At 46.5% G+C, this 17,537-nt stretch overlaps 4 non-coding genes across 4 annotated transcripts; all 4 read left to right on the plus strand.

Moving 5' to 3' along the window:
• The first annotated feature begins 3,209 nt into the window (after window positions 1–3,209).
• Window positions 3,210–3,282, plus strand: TRNAV-CAC (transfer RNA valine (anticodon CAC)). Its single transcript has one exon. It is a non-coding gene; the product is annotated as a tRNA-Val (tRNA).
• Window positions 3,283–5,490: 2,208 nt separating this feature from the next.
• TRNAN-GUU (transfer RNA asparagine (anticodon GUU)) lies at window positions 5,491–5,564 on the plus strand. The gene has a single exon. It is a non-coding gene; the product is annotated as a tRNA-Asn (tRNA).
• A 7,928-nt stretch (window positions 5,565–13,492) lies between these two features.
• TRNAV-CAC (transfer RNA valine (anticodon CAC)) lies at window positions 13,493–13,565 on the plus strand. The gene has a single exon. It is a non-coding gene; the product is annotated as a tRNA-Val (tRNA).
• Window positions 13,566–15,773: 2,208 nt separating this feature from the next.
• On the plus strand, window positions 15,774–15,847 carry TRNAN-GUU (transfer RNA asparagine (anticodon GUU)). Its single transcript has one exon. It is a non-coding gene; the product is annotated as a tRNA-Asn (tRNA).
• The last annotated feature ends 1,690 nt before the right edge of the window (window positions 15,848–17,537 follow it).

A 17,537-nucleotide genomic window follows, 5' to 3' on the forward strand; every position in this document is an offset into this window, starting at 1 on the left:
GGCGGATTCTTAACCAATGCGCAACCAGGGAAACCCCCAAAAGTATTATTTTGAAAGTCAACACTGGCATTATTCTGTTGGAATGGGGTGCTCTAGAAAAATGTGTATGTCCACCAAAAGTCATAAAAAAATGTTCGTACCATTTCAGAATATCCTCAACTGGAAACAACTGAAATGTCCAACAGTTCAAAACTATGTGGAGTTATATTCTTACAAGGCATACACACAGAGACAAAGAACTACGTGAAAAATAGGGTTAAATTTCATAGACATAATGTTGAGTGAAAGAAGTCACACCCATGCCCCTCCATCCCCCCAAACCCAGTGCATGCCCTGTGATTCAATTTATGTGAAAGTAACAGGCAGAGAGGTTGGGAGGGGTATGTGTGTGATTACTCTGAGCTCTTGCATGGGAAGAGTCATGAGGAAGCCTTCTGCGGTCTGGTAATTGTGCATACCTTAGTTATTTAGGTTGCTTCGTCAGTTATTCAGGTTGGTGTACACTGGTAATGGTTTGGGAAGTGTACACTCTTTGTACTTTATGCATATCATGCCTCATTGTTTTAAAGTTTAATGCCACTTGGTTATTGTTACAGTGATGTTGATACTTTTTCTTCTGCTTTGTCCTGGGCTAGGAGGGAAAGTAAGTTCAAAGTAGTTACTGTGATATTTTTGCTGTCCTCAGATTTTTGGCTTCCCTTCACTATCGGATATCTGACTACTTACGCATATGCTGCTCACAACCATTACCTTAAGCTGACATTCCACTGTTAACACTGTGTCAAAGAGAGAACCACGTGTTCATGACCAAATCTGCTCTTTTAAGAATAAATATGAGTAAAGAAATGTGGGCGGTATATGAAATTGAGAAATTTTATGAAGTAGTAAAGTAGAAAGTAGAAAGTAGTTCATTTAGGCTTAACTAACTCACAGGTGCCAAAGGGGGACACTGGCAGGTAGTACACAAAGAATAGCCGCCACATGCATTTCACCACTAAACTCTCAAGAATTTTTGAGCATCCACACATAGCCAAAAGCGTTTACCTGATTAGCTCGGAACTTCACTAGATTAAACCCTCCTGATGAGCTGTTTGATGGCTTTCAGCTATCTGTTCTTCCAGGAAAGGGAAAACTCCCCTTTCTCAGGCTTTGTGTGTGTGTGTCTGTGTGTGTGTGTGTGTGTGTGTGTGTGTGTGTGTGTTTCCTCTCTTCTCTTTTCTGGCTTTTTTATAAATCCTGCCTTTGTTTAATGACAACATCCTAATAACTGTTTCCCATTTTTATTAGTAACCATGTGAGCTAACTCATTCAAAATCTCTTTACTACTTGAAGTAAGCCAGAAAGAGAAAAACAAATATCGTATATTAACGCATATATGTGGAACCTAGAAAAATGGTTCAGATGACCCGGTTTGCCGGGCAGAAAGAGAGACACAGCTGTAGAGAACAAACATATGGACCCCAACGGGGGGGGGAAAGCGGCAGAGGGGTTGGTGGTGGTGGGATGCGTTGGGAGATTGGGATTGACATATATACACTAATATATATAAAATAACTATTAAGAACCTGCTGTATTAAAAATATTTTTTTAAATTCAAAAATAATCTCTTTACTACTAATGTTGAAGTATGATTTTCATATTCACATGTGTATACACTATGTTGGTAGCTTTGAAATCTATTCTTGGGTGGAGACTGCCATGGAACGGGAAAGTTTAGGCCTTCAATGGTTGGAAGATAGGTCCTTCTTAGTCTTTAAAGAGACAGTTTCCAGTTAGTATGTGTTTAACAAACGCATCGTCATTCTCTCTGCGTCTAACGTCGTTGCTTCTCCAATGGTCCTGTTTACTCTTTCTCCTCTTCTTCTTCATTTCATTAATGAGTTTGGGGAGGTTTGTAGGCCTACCTTTCAATCTTCTCTTCCTTTTGATATATTGGAGGTTGAACAAGGAAGGGATGCAAATCTCAGTGAAGTTTTCTCAGTTACCCGTGAGCATGGTGGCCAAGGGGAGGGGCTCTGGAGGCAAACTGCTTGGGTCTGAGTGCTGGCTCTCACTGTCACGGGGGTGGGGGTGGGGGTGGGGGGGTGAGACCCTGGAAAGGTTAGCTCAGCTTTTCAGTGCCTCAGTGTTCTCATCTGCAACAAGGGGTGGTAAAGTCCTACACTATCTTCCAGGGTTGTTACGTGGACTTGGTAAGTGATTCCACAGTAAAGCACTGAGGAACAGTGCTGGTCACTGAGTAAAGCTCGAGAAAGCTGGTATTATCGTTATTATGAAGTCTTTTATTTCCCCTTCTAACTGTACCACTGCTGACTTTCAACATTCCCCAGAACAAACTGCGATTGTTTAAATGTTTAGCTGACCTCTTCTCCCTCATATTAGTGGCCTGCATCTGGGAAATTGGTTGCTTTGGATGGTGATCGAACTGGTGATCTAAAGGCAGTGGGGGACTGGATCCAGCTTCATCAGATTCTTGGACCTTGGGCAGGCATGACGATCGTTTAGCTCATGGTAGACAATCTCTTGCACATGTTTCTATAGCAAGAGCTTTTCATAGATAGTCAGACATACCTCAAGTATTATAAGGAAAGTGCAAGTATGTACCAGTGACCTGTCTTTTTGGTTGTTGTTGTTTGAAGAAATCAAAGGAAGAAAATAGAATTTACCTGGGAGTTGTAGATTTCCTCCTTCAGGTATGACGGAGTGTTTGTAGCAAGCTAGCATTCACCCTGAAGACGACTCAATCCAGTCTGGATGAAAGGAATTCTGTTTGAAGGCTTTGGAGAAATGCAGCTAGGACCCACAGGATCCGCTCCAGAGAGAGAGAAGCTCACTGGAATGAACTTAATTCTCTACCTTTTCCCCTTAGGCCCAAAGGGCACTCGCCCGAACCCCCGGCTCCCGCGGCTTCTGGGAGCTGAGGAGTCAGCAGCGGGGGCGACCCCTGCACTCGGGGGCATAGCCGTGGATCCGAGGACTCTGCGGTCGGTGCGGGAGCCCGAAGGCCGACTGTGGGAGGCTCGGGGGTCCTCCCTTCGGGCCAGGCGAGGAACCCTGAAAGCAGGGCCTCTCGGAAGCCGCAGTCTCCTTGCCTGAGAGATCTCGGGGCTTCAAGGTTCATTCTGCAGTTTAAAAAGTTGGCGACTAGGATAGTGGTGGCAGGACCTACGGATTTCAGGGATGCGCCACTGAGCGGCAGCACCCGCCGTGTTTCCGTAGTGTAGCGGTTATCACGTTCGCCTCACACGCGAAAGGTCCCCGGTTCGAAACCGGGCGGAAACAAACGTCCTTCCTTTCTGAAGGTTTTTACCTTCCCATTCCAAAAACCAAAACGGGCGAAAGGCAGGGGGTGAGGCGGCGGGCGCAGCCTCAGTTTCCATCCCCAAGGTACAGGCCAGGGGTTCCCTTACTGCCTGAGAGCCTGCTCAGCACCAGGAACCCGCCCGCCTTTCTCTGCTCTGAGGCACCGCGGAGCGCAGGCCACAGCCAGCTAATCCAAGTGGGCAAAGGACACGGCTGACTTCGGGTCAGTTTTACATCCAGAAATCCCCTCACCTACTAAGCAGGCGCCTAAACCTCTTCCACATGTTCACACGAGTTATGTCTCTGAAAAGCAAGGAGTTCATCCCTGTGAAGCACACTTGGCTTTCCCCCACCTCGGCACACCTACGCAACAGTTTGATCTGCGTGACGCCACAAAAGAGACCGAACCCGACTGTGCACCGGGGACCCGAGCCAAAGACACGGAAATGAACAATGTCAGGCTCCACGAATTGAGCCGGTCGCGGAGGGGAAGGAGCCCGTACCGGTGCCGTCTCCAGGAGAGCCCCCAGAGCCAGGGCAGAGATCAGGAAGTGGACGGATCCGCCCATCACCTGCTGACATCCCAGTCGGCACCTGACTCAAGGGAAAAGCGAGGTTCGGAAAGAGAGCAGGACCTTGGCTCGGCAGCACACAGCGCTGAAGCTAGACCAGGACGGACCTTGTGTCCTGTCTCAGGGCCCAAGGCGTCGCCCAAGACTGGAGAGGTGAAGGGTGATGAGCAGCCGGGCAAGGGCTGGGAGCCTTGCACCGCTGCATTCAGCCCTGGGCTTCTGGGAAATCTCCGTTCCTGCTCTCCGGGTCTCTGAAGTTTAGTCTTGACTGCTACAGTTTTCACCTGGAGACGCTACGTCGAGGCCCCTCAATGGTTCCCTGGTGGTCTAGTGGCTAGGATTCGGCGCTTTCACCGCTGCGGCCCGGGTTCGATTCCCGGTCAGGGAAGCCTCTGCAAGATTTTTTTTTTTTTTTTTTTTTTCTTTTTTTTCCCCTTCAGCGTCTCCACTGGCAGGAGTCTTCCTCTTCCTGCCCCGACCAGAGCTGTGTTTTGCTTCAAGGTTCAGATGCAGAAGAGCTTCTGCACTGAGTCCCCAAATGCCGGCGAGTCCCGGCCTCAGGGTCCTTGACATCGCGCAGGCTGGAGGACGTGAGATGTAATGAACAGCCTGGGCTGGCCGGCTCTCGCCTCGGCTCTTTTCCCCCTGCGTGTTACAAACCCGAAGTCTTATTTACCGCGTTTTCATCCCAAGAGAATCGGAGACTCGAGTTCCAAACATTCATTAAGAACCAAAACCAAAGCCCTTTGAAACATACAAGAAAGTTGCAAGAGGAGTAACATCGTATATTCTGTACGTAAGTGCACAGTAAACATTTTCCCACGTCGGGTTTCTCACTCTCTCTCCGTACATAAGAATGGCGACACCACTTGAGAGTTCCTTGCAGACCTCTCCACTCAAGATTGCTCCTTTCGTTTGGCGTGTCTCTCAAAGGCAGCTTCTGCGGGACTTGTCCTCCAAGACCAGGGGAAGCCTCTGTCCTCGCGAGGAGGCCCCCTTGCCCTTTCAGGAACCTGAAATCCGTCCTCTTCAGGCTGTAGAGAAGCTTCAAGAGGAGTTTTATTCAGCTCCCCCCGAAGTGCAGGCAGGCCAGGCACGTTCTGTGCTAGTAGGAATCCCCCCCGGGCCGGCTGCCCTCCGGTCTCCTTCCCGCTTGCCTTGGCGGGCAGTGGGCTCTTGGGTCAGCCTGAGCGCTGGAACCGCCTACCTCGCGAAAGGCCCTTCTGGGAAGTGCAGCTGCCCCTTGGCTGTTGCCTGGATCTCTGTGGCCTGCACGGAGCGTAAAGGGTTCTGACAGGACACAAAGGTGACGAATCCTTCCCTGTAGTGAGTGGGAGGATGAGAGGACCAGATGGGAAATGCGTCCAAGGGAGGGGGTGTATTCTCAAGTGCTTGTCAGAATTGTCTGCATGGGTGGCTGCCCTATGATAATAGTGCTTAGTGTTGTCTTTTCCTGACCTCGACCCAGTCGCAGGTCCAGTGGGATCGGCTGCTCTAAACTTTCCGTTTTTCCGAAGCTTTGGAACTGGTACCGTTTTCCTGCGAGAAAGGCGGCACAGCCCAGGAATTAGTCAGTGTCTACTCCATAGAGAGGCCAGGAGAGGGGCGTGCTGCTGTCTCTGTGGCGCAATGGGTTAGCGCGTTCGGCTGTTAATCGAGAGGTTGGTGGTTCGAGCCCACCCAGGGACGGTGGGAGAGGTTTTTAGAACCCCTTCAGCGTTTTCCGTGCTGATTACCATTGCAGGTGTTCCATGCTGATTATCACCTGTACATCTGCTCCCACAAAGTTTACCGAACTGCATTCGGGGTCCTATCCACCTCACTGCCTGCTGCCAGTCTTGGGCCACACTCCCCTTCCCAGCTCTATTGTCTGTCGTCTCTATTGGACCCTATAGCTGCCTATCTTTCGGCCTCCTGAAAGAGATCGAGGAAGCCACGGTCAGGTGGGATAGTCTTTATTCTGCCAAGTCTACAGACTTGGACAAGAAAGTTATATTTTATGTGTCTCAAGTTTTTCCGCTGTGAACGTTAGTAATTGTTCTATGAATGATGTTATCGGTGAACTCATCATCATAATTCTCCTCTGCATTATTTTTGATAAAGGCATTTCTTCCATGGTTGTGTAGTATTTGGTTTCATGGTTTCACGATGACGAATAGGCTGCAACCATCATTATTGTACACACACCTCTGACCACTCGTGCAGGTGTTTCCAGAGCGTAGAGAACTGCAAGTGCAAGTGCTACCTTTAGTGTTTCTATGCTTCTAATGTTGGCAAATCCTTCAAGTTTGCCCTCCACGGAAGTGGCACTGAATCATATTCCATTTTATTTTCCAGTCTTTCAATGTCCCTTTCTTCGTTTACTTGCCAACACAGCACTCTTTCTATACATCTCTCTATGATAGTCTAACTAATAAAGGGAGCAGTGCCCTCCCGACATAACTAAGGGGAAGGACAACAGAGGGACACTGTGGGCAGTACACAGAGATAGTCTATTGCATACGTTCGAAAGCTCAACATTCAGTATTTTTAAAGTCTCCCAATAACTGTAATGGTTCTCTCTGCAGACCTAGTCAACAGGGTCCAGAGAAGACTGCCCAGAGTGACCTCTTTGACAACGTCCTGCCAAGCAACTTATCCAAAGAGAAGAATCTCGCTGATCCCAGAGGTTTTTGCCTTCTCCCCTTTTCTCTTTTATTTATACATTTTAGTTATACTTTGAATTTGATGCAAACAATCTAATGCCTGTCCTTCCTCCTATAAAATGGGGAATTCGCATGGGAAGAAGTGTTTCTATGTTATTCCTTGACCGTTTTTTTGGCTGTGACGATAAAAATTAGCCCATCTAAGACACTTCGTGGGAGCCAACAGAATCCTGCCCCCCACAAGTTCCTGCTTCAGACCTGGACCCTTAGAGCTATTGGCTCGTGTTTGCTCTGTTCTGTTAAATCTCATGTGCAGGAATTGAGCATTTTGGCTTTTTCATACTGTGTGGTTACTGGACACGGATTTTGTCTCTCTCCCTCCCTCTCATTTGTGCACCACTAATTTCTCGTCTCAGTGCGGGATTCTGGTTTTAATTTTAGGAAGTGAACTTCTGGGGATAATCCCTGTTGGGTGGCGGTTGACAGGGATCCATTCCCTGGTAGGTAGAAGATGACAGCTAATCCGGGCCATGAGTCTTTTTTGTCTGATGCTTGTCCTGAGGATTCTGGTGTTTCCTGGTATGAGACACCGCAGCAGTGAGAAGCTGTCCACCTCTTGTCTTTCCACTATTTGCTAAAAACCACGTGGGCCCAGTCAACCCTTGTCAATAACTGCAAAAGTGTAGTAGCTACAATAAGGACGATCTTAATATGCAATGGTTCCCTCATAAGGAACTCAACATTAATAAGGGGGATTAATACAGGAAGAATATTGAATTTTTAGCACGGAATAGGCAGCTTTCTTTCATTGGTATCCTCAAGGTTCTAAATAACTGAAAAAATTCAAACAAATGTCCTTCAGGGATGGCTGAAATCAGACTACAGAAAGCAGAGGAGAGACATAGCATTACAAACAAGCAACAAAGTCAGCAACATGAGCACTTGTGACAACCCTACAAATCAAGATTTAAGCCTTCCAGAACTGTAAGCCAGTTCGGTCCTTAATAAAAATGGATGAGGAGCAATGACTTCATGCACAGATACATACCCTGGAGACTCAAAAGCATATCACAGATTTACTCCGAGTTTCATTAATGAGCTTCCTTCAAGGACCTAATGTGGCTTACTTATTTCATTTTGTTTCCCTCACTGTCAGTTGCTGTTAAAACATATCGTTGCCTCTGCTTTCACCTTAAATCATGCCCACTAGTTTGATGAATTTTTTTCCCTTTAAACATATTTTCTCAGAAGCAAAACAATATACTTTCTCTTCCTTGGGAGAGAATAGACAAAGTAGGCCTCTAAAAATTTAAATTAATTAAAAATTAATTCCGCAAGTCATTTCAGGAAAGTAATAATCACTCGTATAAATTTAAAATAAGAAAATTAAGAACTTCTGGGAAGAATGCTTTACTACTTATGCTTTCAATGTGGTATTTATATAAGGAAAAATTTTGTTGTGGAATTGGTGACAAGGAACAATAACAGATTTAGCTGTAGATTACATTAATGGTCTTGACTACTCGGAACAACAGTGAGAAACGAAATGAAATGGATCACAAAGATGACCCTTAATACTTTTAAGCAATTTAAATAATTTATACATTTTACATATAATGACATTTAAAATGTTTATGTCATGTCATGTGCTTTTATCGAGGTTGCTCAGAAAAATTAGATTGGTTTAATAATTTTGGTCTAAAAACGACTATATATATATTTTCAGATTATGTTATGATGCAGAAAATAATGGTGGTGTAATATACTGTTACGTAAGCCTTGGCTTTATTTTGGCTTGAAAATCTGAGTTACGTTGGACTTCCTAAACTTCCTGTACTGGTTGTACTGGTTAAATAAGCAAACGTATCCAATAAGTTTTCAACGACTAAAAATTTAAATTTACGTGTTGAAGTATATTAAATATACTAGTCAAGTACATTAAATATACTAATATCTTTAAAGAGGAATGAATACTTGTAATTCTAGAAACCAGACGACTCAATTATTCCACTGACAAGTTTTGGTAAATATTTTTAGGCGTCATCTAATATATGATTCCATATATACCAATATATGATTCCAACATTCCCATGTTCCAACATGCGTCAGCTTAAATTACGAGTTCAAGATCTAGGGTTAACTTCAATCCTTTGACTAACAGTAAATTGATTTAATTAACGAGCCATCTTTTGGTTGCCTGCAAATTCTCTCTGTCTTTGTCCTTCCCGTTTGCCCTAATTTCACGATTGGTCGGTTGACAACAGTGCTTTCGTTGGGGAAGGCTGTTGTTTTCTGGGTTCACATATATTTCTATAGTTTGTAGGTTTGTGGCTGGTGCTGTGGCTATTCTTATGTGTTCCCTTGACAAAAGTTCAGTAGAGGGGCTTGTGTTTTCACTGCTCTGACACGTCAGAATCATAACCTTAATGCTGCGCGCTGCACGGCTTCTGAAACCTTCTCAAAGCGCCTCCTTGCTTCTTGTTACACATTCATTTTTTGCATGGCACTTGCTTTTTATCACAGCAAGCACCAGAATCCAGCTTGGCAAAGAAATGATATCATTGAAAAGAATGTAGAATAATCTAATGTTGGCAGGTTTTACTATGTAAATTACACCTCAATGAAGCTTACTTTAAAAAAAAAAAAAAAAGGACAAACAAAACCAAATGGTGACAGGATGGAGAGCACTGGAAATTCTTATTCATTTCTGGAAAGGGTATAAAAAAGTTCCACAGGTTGGAAGAAAATTTGGCAGCATCCACTGAGGGCCATACATACACAGTTATATGCTGTGGCCCAGAAATCGTACTTTTAGCTGTGCTATACCTTTGACCTGTGCTCTCCAACATGATAGGTGCAAGCCACATGTAGCTACTGAACACTTGAAAGTTGCTAGGGCCACAGGCTGTAATGATAATATTTTGATGTAGTAAGTCTCCTAAAACATTAAAATAGATTAAAATAGAAAATTCAAAATTCCTTGTGACAGGTTTGAAAACTAATAAAGGGAAACGTCACTCAGATGAAGTGGGGAGACCAGAAGTGGGAGCTCTCATGGGGTACCGCTCAAGTTCAAAGACAGGAAGTATCGTCAATTACAAACCCAAACAGAAGAAGCATCAACAGGAAGAATCATCGATTACAGGCCCCAACAGAAAAACATATTCGTTGCATCTCCTGCAGGAAATCAGCAACTTGGCAATGAGAAACCGTCATCACCCTGAACTTTCACTTTTCTCCAGCGGACTTGGGTTCAAAACAACCTCCCTCAGCTTCCTCCTCTCTCTCTCTCTGTAAAATAAGGTTCCTTCCTCTCCTTTGTTTGTGGGACTTGCCTATGGCTTTTGCTATAGCTTGCTTGTCCTGAATTGCCATTCTTCCGCTATTCCTGAATAAACGCTTTTTGCTGGAAAAAAACAAAAAACAAACCCCCCCCCCCCAACTTTTATATATTTTCATTTTTACAAATTTTTAAAATTGATTTCGTGTATTTGTTTTTGGCTGCGTTGGGTCTTCGTTGCTGGGCGAGGGCTCTCTCTAGTTGCGGTGATTGGGGGCTGCTCTTCACTGTGGTGGTTTCTCTTGTTGCGGAGCACGGGCTCTAGGCGGGCAGGCGTCAGTAGTTGTGGCATGAGGGCTCAGTAGTTGTGGCTCACGGGCTCTAGAGCATAGGCTCAGTAGTTGGGGTGCACGGGCTTAGTGGCCCCACAGCATGTGGGATCCTCCCGGAACAGGGCTCGACCCCGTGTCCCCTGCCTTGGCAGGCGGATTCTTAACCAATGCGCAACCAGGGAAACCCCCAAAAGTATTATTTTGAAAGTCAACACTGGCATTATTCTGTTGGAATGGGGTGCTCTAGAAAAATGTGTATGTCCACCAAAAGTCATAAAAAAATGTTCGTACCATTTCAGAATATCCTCAACTGGAAACAACTGAAATGTCCAACAGTTCAAAACTATGTGGAGTTATATTCTTACAAGGCATACACACAGAGACAAAGAACTACGTGAAAAATAGGGTTAAATTTCATAGACATAATGTTGAGTGAAAGAAGTCACACCCATGCCCCTCCATCCCCCCAAACCCAGTGCATGCCCTGTGATTCAATTTATGTGAAAGTAACAGGCAGAGAGGTTGGGAGGGGTATGTGTGTGATTACTCTGAGCTCTTGCATGGGAAGAGTCATGAGGAAGCCTTCTGCGGTCTGGTAATTGTGCATACCTTAGTTATTTAGGTTGCTTCGTCAGTTATTCAGGTTGGTGTACACTGGTAATGGTTTGGGAAGTGTACACTCTTTGTACTTTATGCATATCATGCCTCATTGTTTTAAAGTTTAATGCCACTTGGTTATTGTTACAGTGATGTTGATACTTTTTCTTCTGCTTTGTCCTGGGCTAGGAGGGAAAGTAAGTTCAAAGTAGTTACTGTGATATTTTTGCTGTCCTCAGATTTTTGGCTTCCCTTCACTATCGGATATCTGACTACTTACGCATATGCTGCTCACAACCATTACCTTAAGCTGACATTCCACTGTTAACACTGTGTCAAAGAGAGAACCACGTGTTCATGACCAAATCTGCTCTTTTAAGAATAAATATGAGTAAAGAAATGTGGGCGGTATATGAAATTGAGAAATTTTATGAAGTAGTAAAGTAGAAAGTAGAAAGTAGTTCATTTAGGCTTAACTAACTCACAGGTGCCAAAGGGGGACACTGGCAGGTAGTACACAAAGAATAGCCGCCACATGCATTTCACCACTAAACTCTCAAGAATTTTTGAGCATCCACACATAGCCAAAAGCGTTTACCTGATTAGCTCGGAACTTCACTAGATTAAACCCTCCTGATGAGCTGTTTGATGGCTTTCAGCTATCTGTTCTTCCAGGAAAGGGAAAACTCCCCTTTCTCAGGCTTTGTGTGTGTGTGTCTGTGTGTGTGTGTGTGTGTGTGTGTGTGTGTGTGTGTTTCCTCTCTTCTCTTTTCTGGCTTTTTTATAAATCCTGCCTTTGTTTAATGACAACATCCTAATAACTGTTTCCCATTTTTATTAGTAACCATGTGAGCTAACTCATTCAAAATCTCTTTACTACTTGAAGTAAGCCAGAAAGAGAAAAACAAATATCGTATATTAACGCATATATGTGGAACCTAGAAAAATGGTTCAGATGACCCGGTTTGCCGGGCAGAAAGAGAGACACAGCTGTAGAGAACAAACATATGGACCCCAACGGGGGGGGGAAAGCGGCAGAGGGGTTGGTGGTGGTGGGATGCGTTGGGAGATTGGGATTGACATATATACACTAATATATATAAAATAACTATTAAGAACCTGCTGTATTAAAAATATTTTTTTAAATTCAAAAATAATCTCTTTACTACTAATGTTGAAGTATGATTTTCATATTCACATGTGTATACACTATGTTGGTAGCTTTGAAATCTATTCTTGGGTGGAGACTGCCATGGAACGGGAAAGTTTAGGCCTTCAATGGTTGGAAGATAGGTCCTTCTTAGTCTTTAAAGAGACAGTTTCCAGTTAGTATGTGTTTAACAAACGCATCGTCATTCTCTCTGCGTCTAACGTCGTTGCTTCTCCAATGGTCCTGTTTACTCTTTCTCCTCTTCTTCTTCATTTCATTAATGAGTTTGGGGAGGTTTGTAGGCCTACCTTTCAATCTTCTCTTCCTTTTGATATATTGGAGGTTGAACAAGGAAGGGATGCAAATCTCAGTGAAGTTTTCTCAGTTACCCGTGAGCATGGTGGCCAAGGGGAGGGGCTCTGGAGGCAAACTGCTTGGGTCTGAGTGCTGGCTCTCACTGTCACGGGGGTGGGGGTGGGGGTGGGGGGGTGAGACCCTGGAAAGGTTAGCTCAGCTTTTCAGTGCCTCAGTGTTCTCATCTGCAACAAGGGGTGGTAAAGTCCTACACTATCTTCCAGGGTTGTTACGTGGACTTGGTAAGTGATTCCACAGTAAAGCACTGAGGAACAGTGCTGGTCACTGAGTAAAGCTCGAGAAAGCTGGTATTATCGTTATTATGAAGTCTTTTATTTCCCCTTCTAACTGTACCACTGCTGACTTTCAACATTCCCCAGAACAAACTGCGATTGTTTAAATGTTTAGCTGACCTCTTCTCCCTCATATTAGTGGCCTGCATCTGGGAAATTGGTTGCTTTGGATGGTGATCGAACTGGTGATCTAAAGGCAGTGGGGGACTGGATCCAGCTTCATCAGATTCTTGGACCTTGGGCAGGCATGACGATCGTTTAGCTCATGGTAGACAATCTCTTGCACATGTTTCTATAGCAAGAGCTTTTCATAGATAGTCAGACATACCTCAAGTATTATAAGGAAAGTGCAAGTATGTACCAGTGACCTGTCTTTTTGGTTGTTGTTGTTTGAAGAAATCAAAGGAAGAAAATAGAATTTACCTGGGAGTTGTAGATTTCCTCCTTCAGGTATGACGGAGTGTTTGTAGCAAGCTAGCATTCACCCTGAAGACGACTCAATCCAGTCTGGATGAAAGGAATTCTGTTTGAAGGCTTTGGAGAAATGCAGCTAGGACCCACAGGATCCGCTCCAGAGAGAGAGAAGCTCACTGGAATGAACTTAATTCTCTACCTTTTCCCCTTAGGCCCAAAGGGCACTCGCCCGAACCCCCGGCTCCCGCGGCTTCTGGGAGCTGAGGAGTCAGCAGCGGGGGCGACCCCTGCACTCGGGGGCATAGCCGTGGATCCGAGGACTCTGCGGTCGGTGCGGGAGCCCGAAGGCCGACTGTGGGAGGCTCGGGGGTCCTCCCTTCGGGCCAGGCGAGGAACCCTGAAAGCAGGGCCTCTCGGAAGCCGCAGTCTCCTTGCCTGAGAGATCTCGGGGCTTCAAGGTTCATTCTGCAGTTTAAAAAGTTGGCGACTAGGATAGTGGTGGCAGGACCTACGGATTTCAGGGATGCGCCACTGAGCGGCAGCACCCGCCGTGTTTCCGTAGTGTAGCGGTTATCACGTTCGCCTCACACGCGAAAGGTCCCCGGTTCGAAACCGGGCGGAAACAAACGTCCTTCCTTTCTGAAGGTTTTTACCTTCCCATTCCAAAAACCAAAACGGGCGAAAGGCAGGGGGTGAGGCGGCGGGCGCAGCCTCAGTTTCCATCCCCAAGGTACAGGCCAGGGGTTCCCTTACTGCCTGAGAGCCTGCTCAGCACCAGGAACCCGCCCGCCTTTCTCTGCTCTGAGGCACCGCGGAGCGCAGGCCACAGCCAGCTAATCCAAGTGGGCAAAGGACACGGCTGACTTCGGGTCAGTTTTACATCCAGAAATCCCCTCACCTACTAAGCAGGCGCCTAAACCTCTTCCACATGTTCACACGAGTTATGTCTCTGAAAAGCAAGGAGTTCATCCCTGTGAAGCACACTTGGCTTTCCCCCACCTCGGCACACCTACGCAACAGTTTGATCTGCGTGACGCCACAAAAGAGACCGAACCCGACTGTGCACCGGGGACCCGAGCCAAAGACACGGAAATGAACAATGTCAGGCTCCACGAATTGAGCCGGTCGCGGAGGGGAAGGAGCCCGTACCGGTGCCGTCTCCAGGAGAGCCCCCAGAGCCAGGGCAGAGATCAGGAAGTGGACGGATCCGCCCATCACCTGCTGACATCCCAGTCGGCACCTGACTCAAGGGAAAAGCGAGGTTCGGAAAGAGAGCAGGACCTTGGCTCGGCAGCACACAGCGCTGAAGCTAGACCAGGACGGACCTTGTGTCCTGTCTCAGGGCCCAAGGCGTCGCCCAAGACTGGAGAGGTGAAGGGTGATGAGCAGCCGGGCAAGGGCTGGGAGCCTTGCACCGCTGCATTCAGCCCTGGGCTTCTGGGAAATCTCCGTTCCTGCTCTCCGGGTCTCTGAAGTTTAGTCTTGACTGCTACAGTTTTCACCTGGAGACGCTACGTCGAGGCCCCTCAATGGTTCCCTGGTGGTCTAGTGGCTAGGATTCGGCGCTTTCACCGCTGCGGCCCGGGTTCGATTCCCGGTCAGGGAAGCCTCTGCAAGATTTTTTTTTTTTTTTTTTTTTTCTTTTTTTTCCCCTTCAGCGTCTCCACTGGCAGGAGTCTTCCTCTTCCTGCCCCGACCAGAGCTGTGTTTTGCTTCAAGGTTCAGATGCAGAAGAGCTTCTGCACTGAGTCCCCAAATGCCGGCGAGTCCCGGCCTCAGGGTCCTTGACATCGCGCAGGCTGGAGGACGTGAGATGTAATGAACAGCCTGGGCTGGCCGGCTCTCGCCTCGGCTCTTTTCCCCCTGCGTGTTACAAACCCGAAGTCTTATTTACCGCGTTTTCATCCCAAGAGAATCGGAGACTCGAGTTCCAAACATTCATTAAGAACCAAAACCAAAGCCCTTTGAAACATACAAGAAAGTTGCAAGAGGAGTAACATCGTATATTCTGTACGTAAGTGCACAGTAAACATTTTCCCACGTCGGGTTTCTCACTCTCTCTCCGTACATAAGAATGGCGACACCACTTGAGAGTTCCTTGCAGACCTCTCCACTCAAGATTGCTCCTTTCGTTTGGCGTGTCTCTCAAAGGCAGCTTCTGCGGGACTTGTCCTCCAAGACCAGGGGAAGCCTCTGTCCTCGCGAGGAGGCCCCCTTGCCCTTTCAGGAACCTGAAATCCGTCCTCTTCAGGCTGTAGAGAAGCTTCAAGAGGAGTTTTATTCAGCTCCCCCCGAAGTGCAGGCAGGCCAGGCACGTTCTGTGCTAGTAGGAATCCCCCCCGGGCCGGCTGCCCTCCGGTCTCCTTCCCGCTTGCCTTGGCGGGCAGTGGGCTCTTGGGTCAGCCTGAGCGCTGGAACCGCCTACCTCGCGAAAGGCCCTTCTGGGAAGTGCAGCTGCCCCTTGGCTGTTGCCTGGATCTCTGTGGCCTGCACGGAGCGTAAAGGGTTCTGACAGGACACAAAGGTGACGAATCCTTCCCTGTAGTGAGTGGGAGGATGAGAGGACCAGATGGGAAATGCGTCCAAGGGAGGGGGTGTATTCTCAAGTGCTTGTCAGAATTGTCTGCATGGGTGGCTGCCCTATGATAATAGTGCTTAGTGTTGTCTTTTCCTGACCTCGACCCAGTCGCAGGTCCAGTGGGATCGGCTGCTCTAAACTTTCCGTTTTTCCGAAGCTTTGGAACTGGTACCGTTTTCCTGCGAGAAAGGCGGCACAGCCCAGGAATTAGTCAGTGTCTACTCCATAGAGAGGCCAGGAGAGGGGCGTGCTGCTGTCTCTGTGGCGCAATGGGTTAGCGCGTTCGGCTGTTAATCGAGAGGTTGGTGGTTCGAGCCCACCCAGGGACGGTGGGAGAGGTTTTTAGAACCCCTTCAGCGTTTTCCGTGCTGATTACCATTGCAGGTGTTCCATGCTGATTATCACCTGTACATCTGCTCCCACAAAGTTTACCGAACTGCATTCGGGGTCCTATCCACCTCACTGCCTGCTGCCAGTCTTGGGCCACACTCCCCTTCCCAGCTCTATTGTCTGTCGTCTCTATTGGACCCTATAGCTGCCTATCTTTCGGCCTCCTGAAAGAGATCGAGGAAGCCACGGTCAGGTGGGATAGTCTTTATTCTGCCAAGTCTACAGACTTGGACAAGAAAGTTATATTTTATGTGTCTCAAGTTTTTCCGCTGTGAACGTTAGTAATTGTTCTATGAATGATGTTATCGGTGAACTCATCATCATAATTCTCCTCTGCATTATTTTTGATAAAGGCATTTCTTCCATGGTTGTGTAGTATTTGGTTTCATGGTTTCACGATGACGAATAGGCTGCAACCATCATTATTGTACACACACCTCTGACCACTCGTGCAGGTGTTTCCAGAGCGTAGAGAACTGCAAGTGCAAGTGCTACCTTTAGTGTTTCTATGCTTCTAATGTTGGCAAATCCTTCAAGTTTGCCCTCCACGGAAGTGGCACTGAATCATATTCCATTTTATTTTCCAGTCTTTCAATGTCCCTTTCTTCGTTTACTTGCCAACACAGCACTCTTTCTATACATCTCTCTATGATAGTCTAACTAATAAAGGGAGCAGTGCCCTCCCGACATAACTAAGGGGAAGGACAACAGAGGGACACTGTGGGCAGTACACAGAGATAGTCTATTGCATACGTTCGAAAGCTCAACATTCAGTATTTTTAAAGTCTCCCAATAACTGTAATGGTTCTCTCTGCAGACCTAGTCAACAGGGTCCAGAGAAGACTGCCCAGAGTGACCTCTTTGACAACGTCCTGCCAAGCAACTTATCCAAAGAGAAGAATCTCGCTGATCCCAGAGGTTTTTGCCTTCTCCCCTTTTCTCTTTTATTTATACATTTTAGTTATACTTTGAATTTGATGCAAACAATCTAATGCCTGTCCTTCCTCCTATAAAATGGGGAATTCGCATGGGAAGAAGTGTTTCTATGTTATTCCTTGACCGTTTTTTTGGCTGTGACGATAAAAATTAGCCCATCTAAGACACTTCGTGGGAGCCAACAGAATCCTGCCCCCCACAAGTTCCTGCTTCAGACCTGGACCCTTAGAGCTATTGGCTCGTGTTTGCTCTGTTCTGTTAAATCTCATGTGCAGGAATTGAGCATTTTGGCTTTTTCATACTGTGTGGTTACTGGACACGGATTTTGTCTCTCTCCCTCCCTCTCATTTGTGCACCACTAATTTCTCGTCTCAGTGCGGGATTCTGGTTTTAATTTTAGGAAGTGAACTTCTGGGGATAATCCCTGTTGGGTGGCGGTTGACAGGGATCCATTCCCTGGTAGGTAGAAGATGACAGCTAATCCGGGCCATGAGTCTTTTTTGTCTGATGCTTGTCCTGAGGATTCTGGTGTTTCCTGGTATGAGACACCGCAGCAGTGAGAAGCTGTCCACCTCTTGTCTTTCCACTATTTGCTAAAAACCACGTGGGCCCAGTCAACCCTTGTCAATAACTGCAAAAGTGTAGTAGCTACAATAAGGACGATCTTAATATGCAATGGTTCCCTCATAAGGA

This window comes from Eschrichtius robustus, chromosome 3 (genome assembly GCF_028021215.1).
Source record: "Eschrichtius robustus isolate mEscRob2 chromosome 3, mEscRob2.pri, whole genome shotgun sequence".
NCBI lineage: Eukaryota > Metazoa > Chordata > Mammalia > Artiodactyla > Eschrichtiidae > Eschrichtius > Eschrichtius robustus.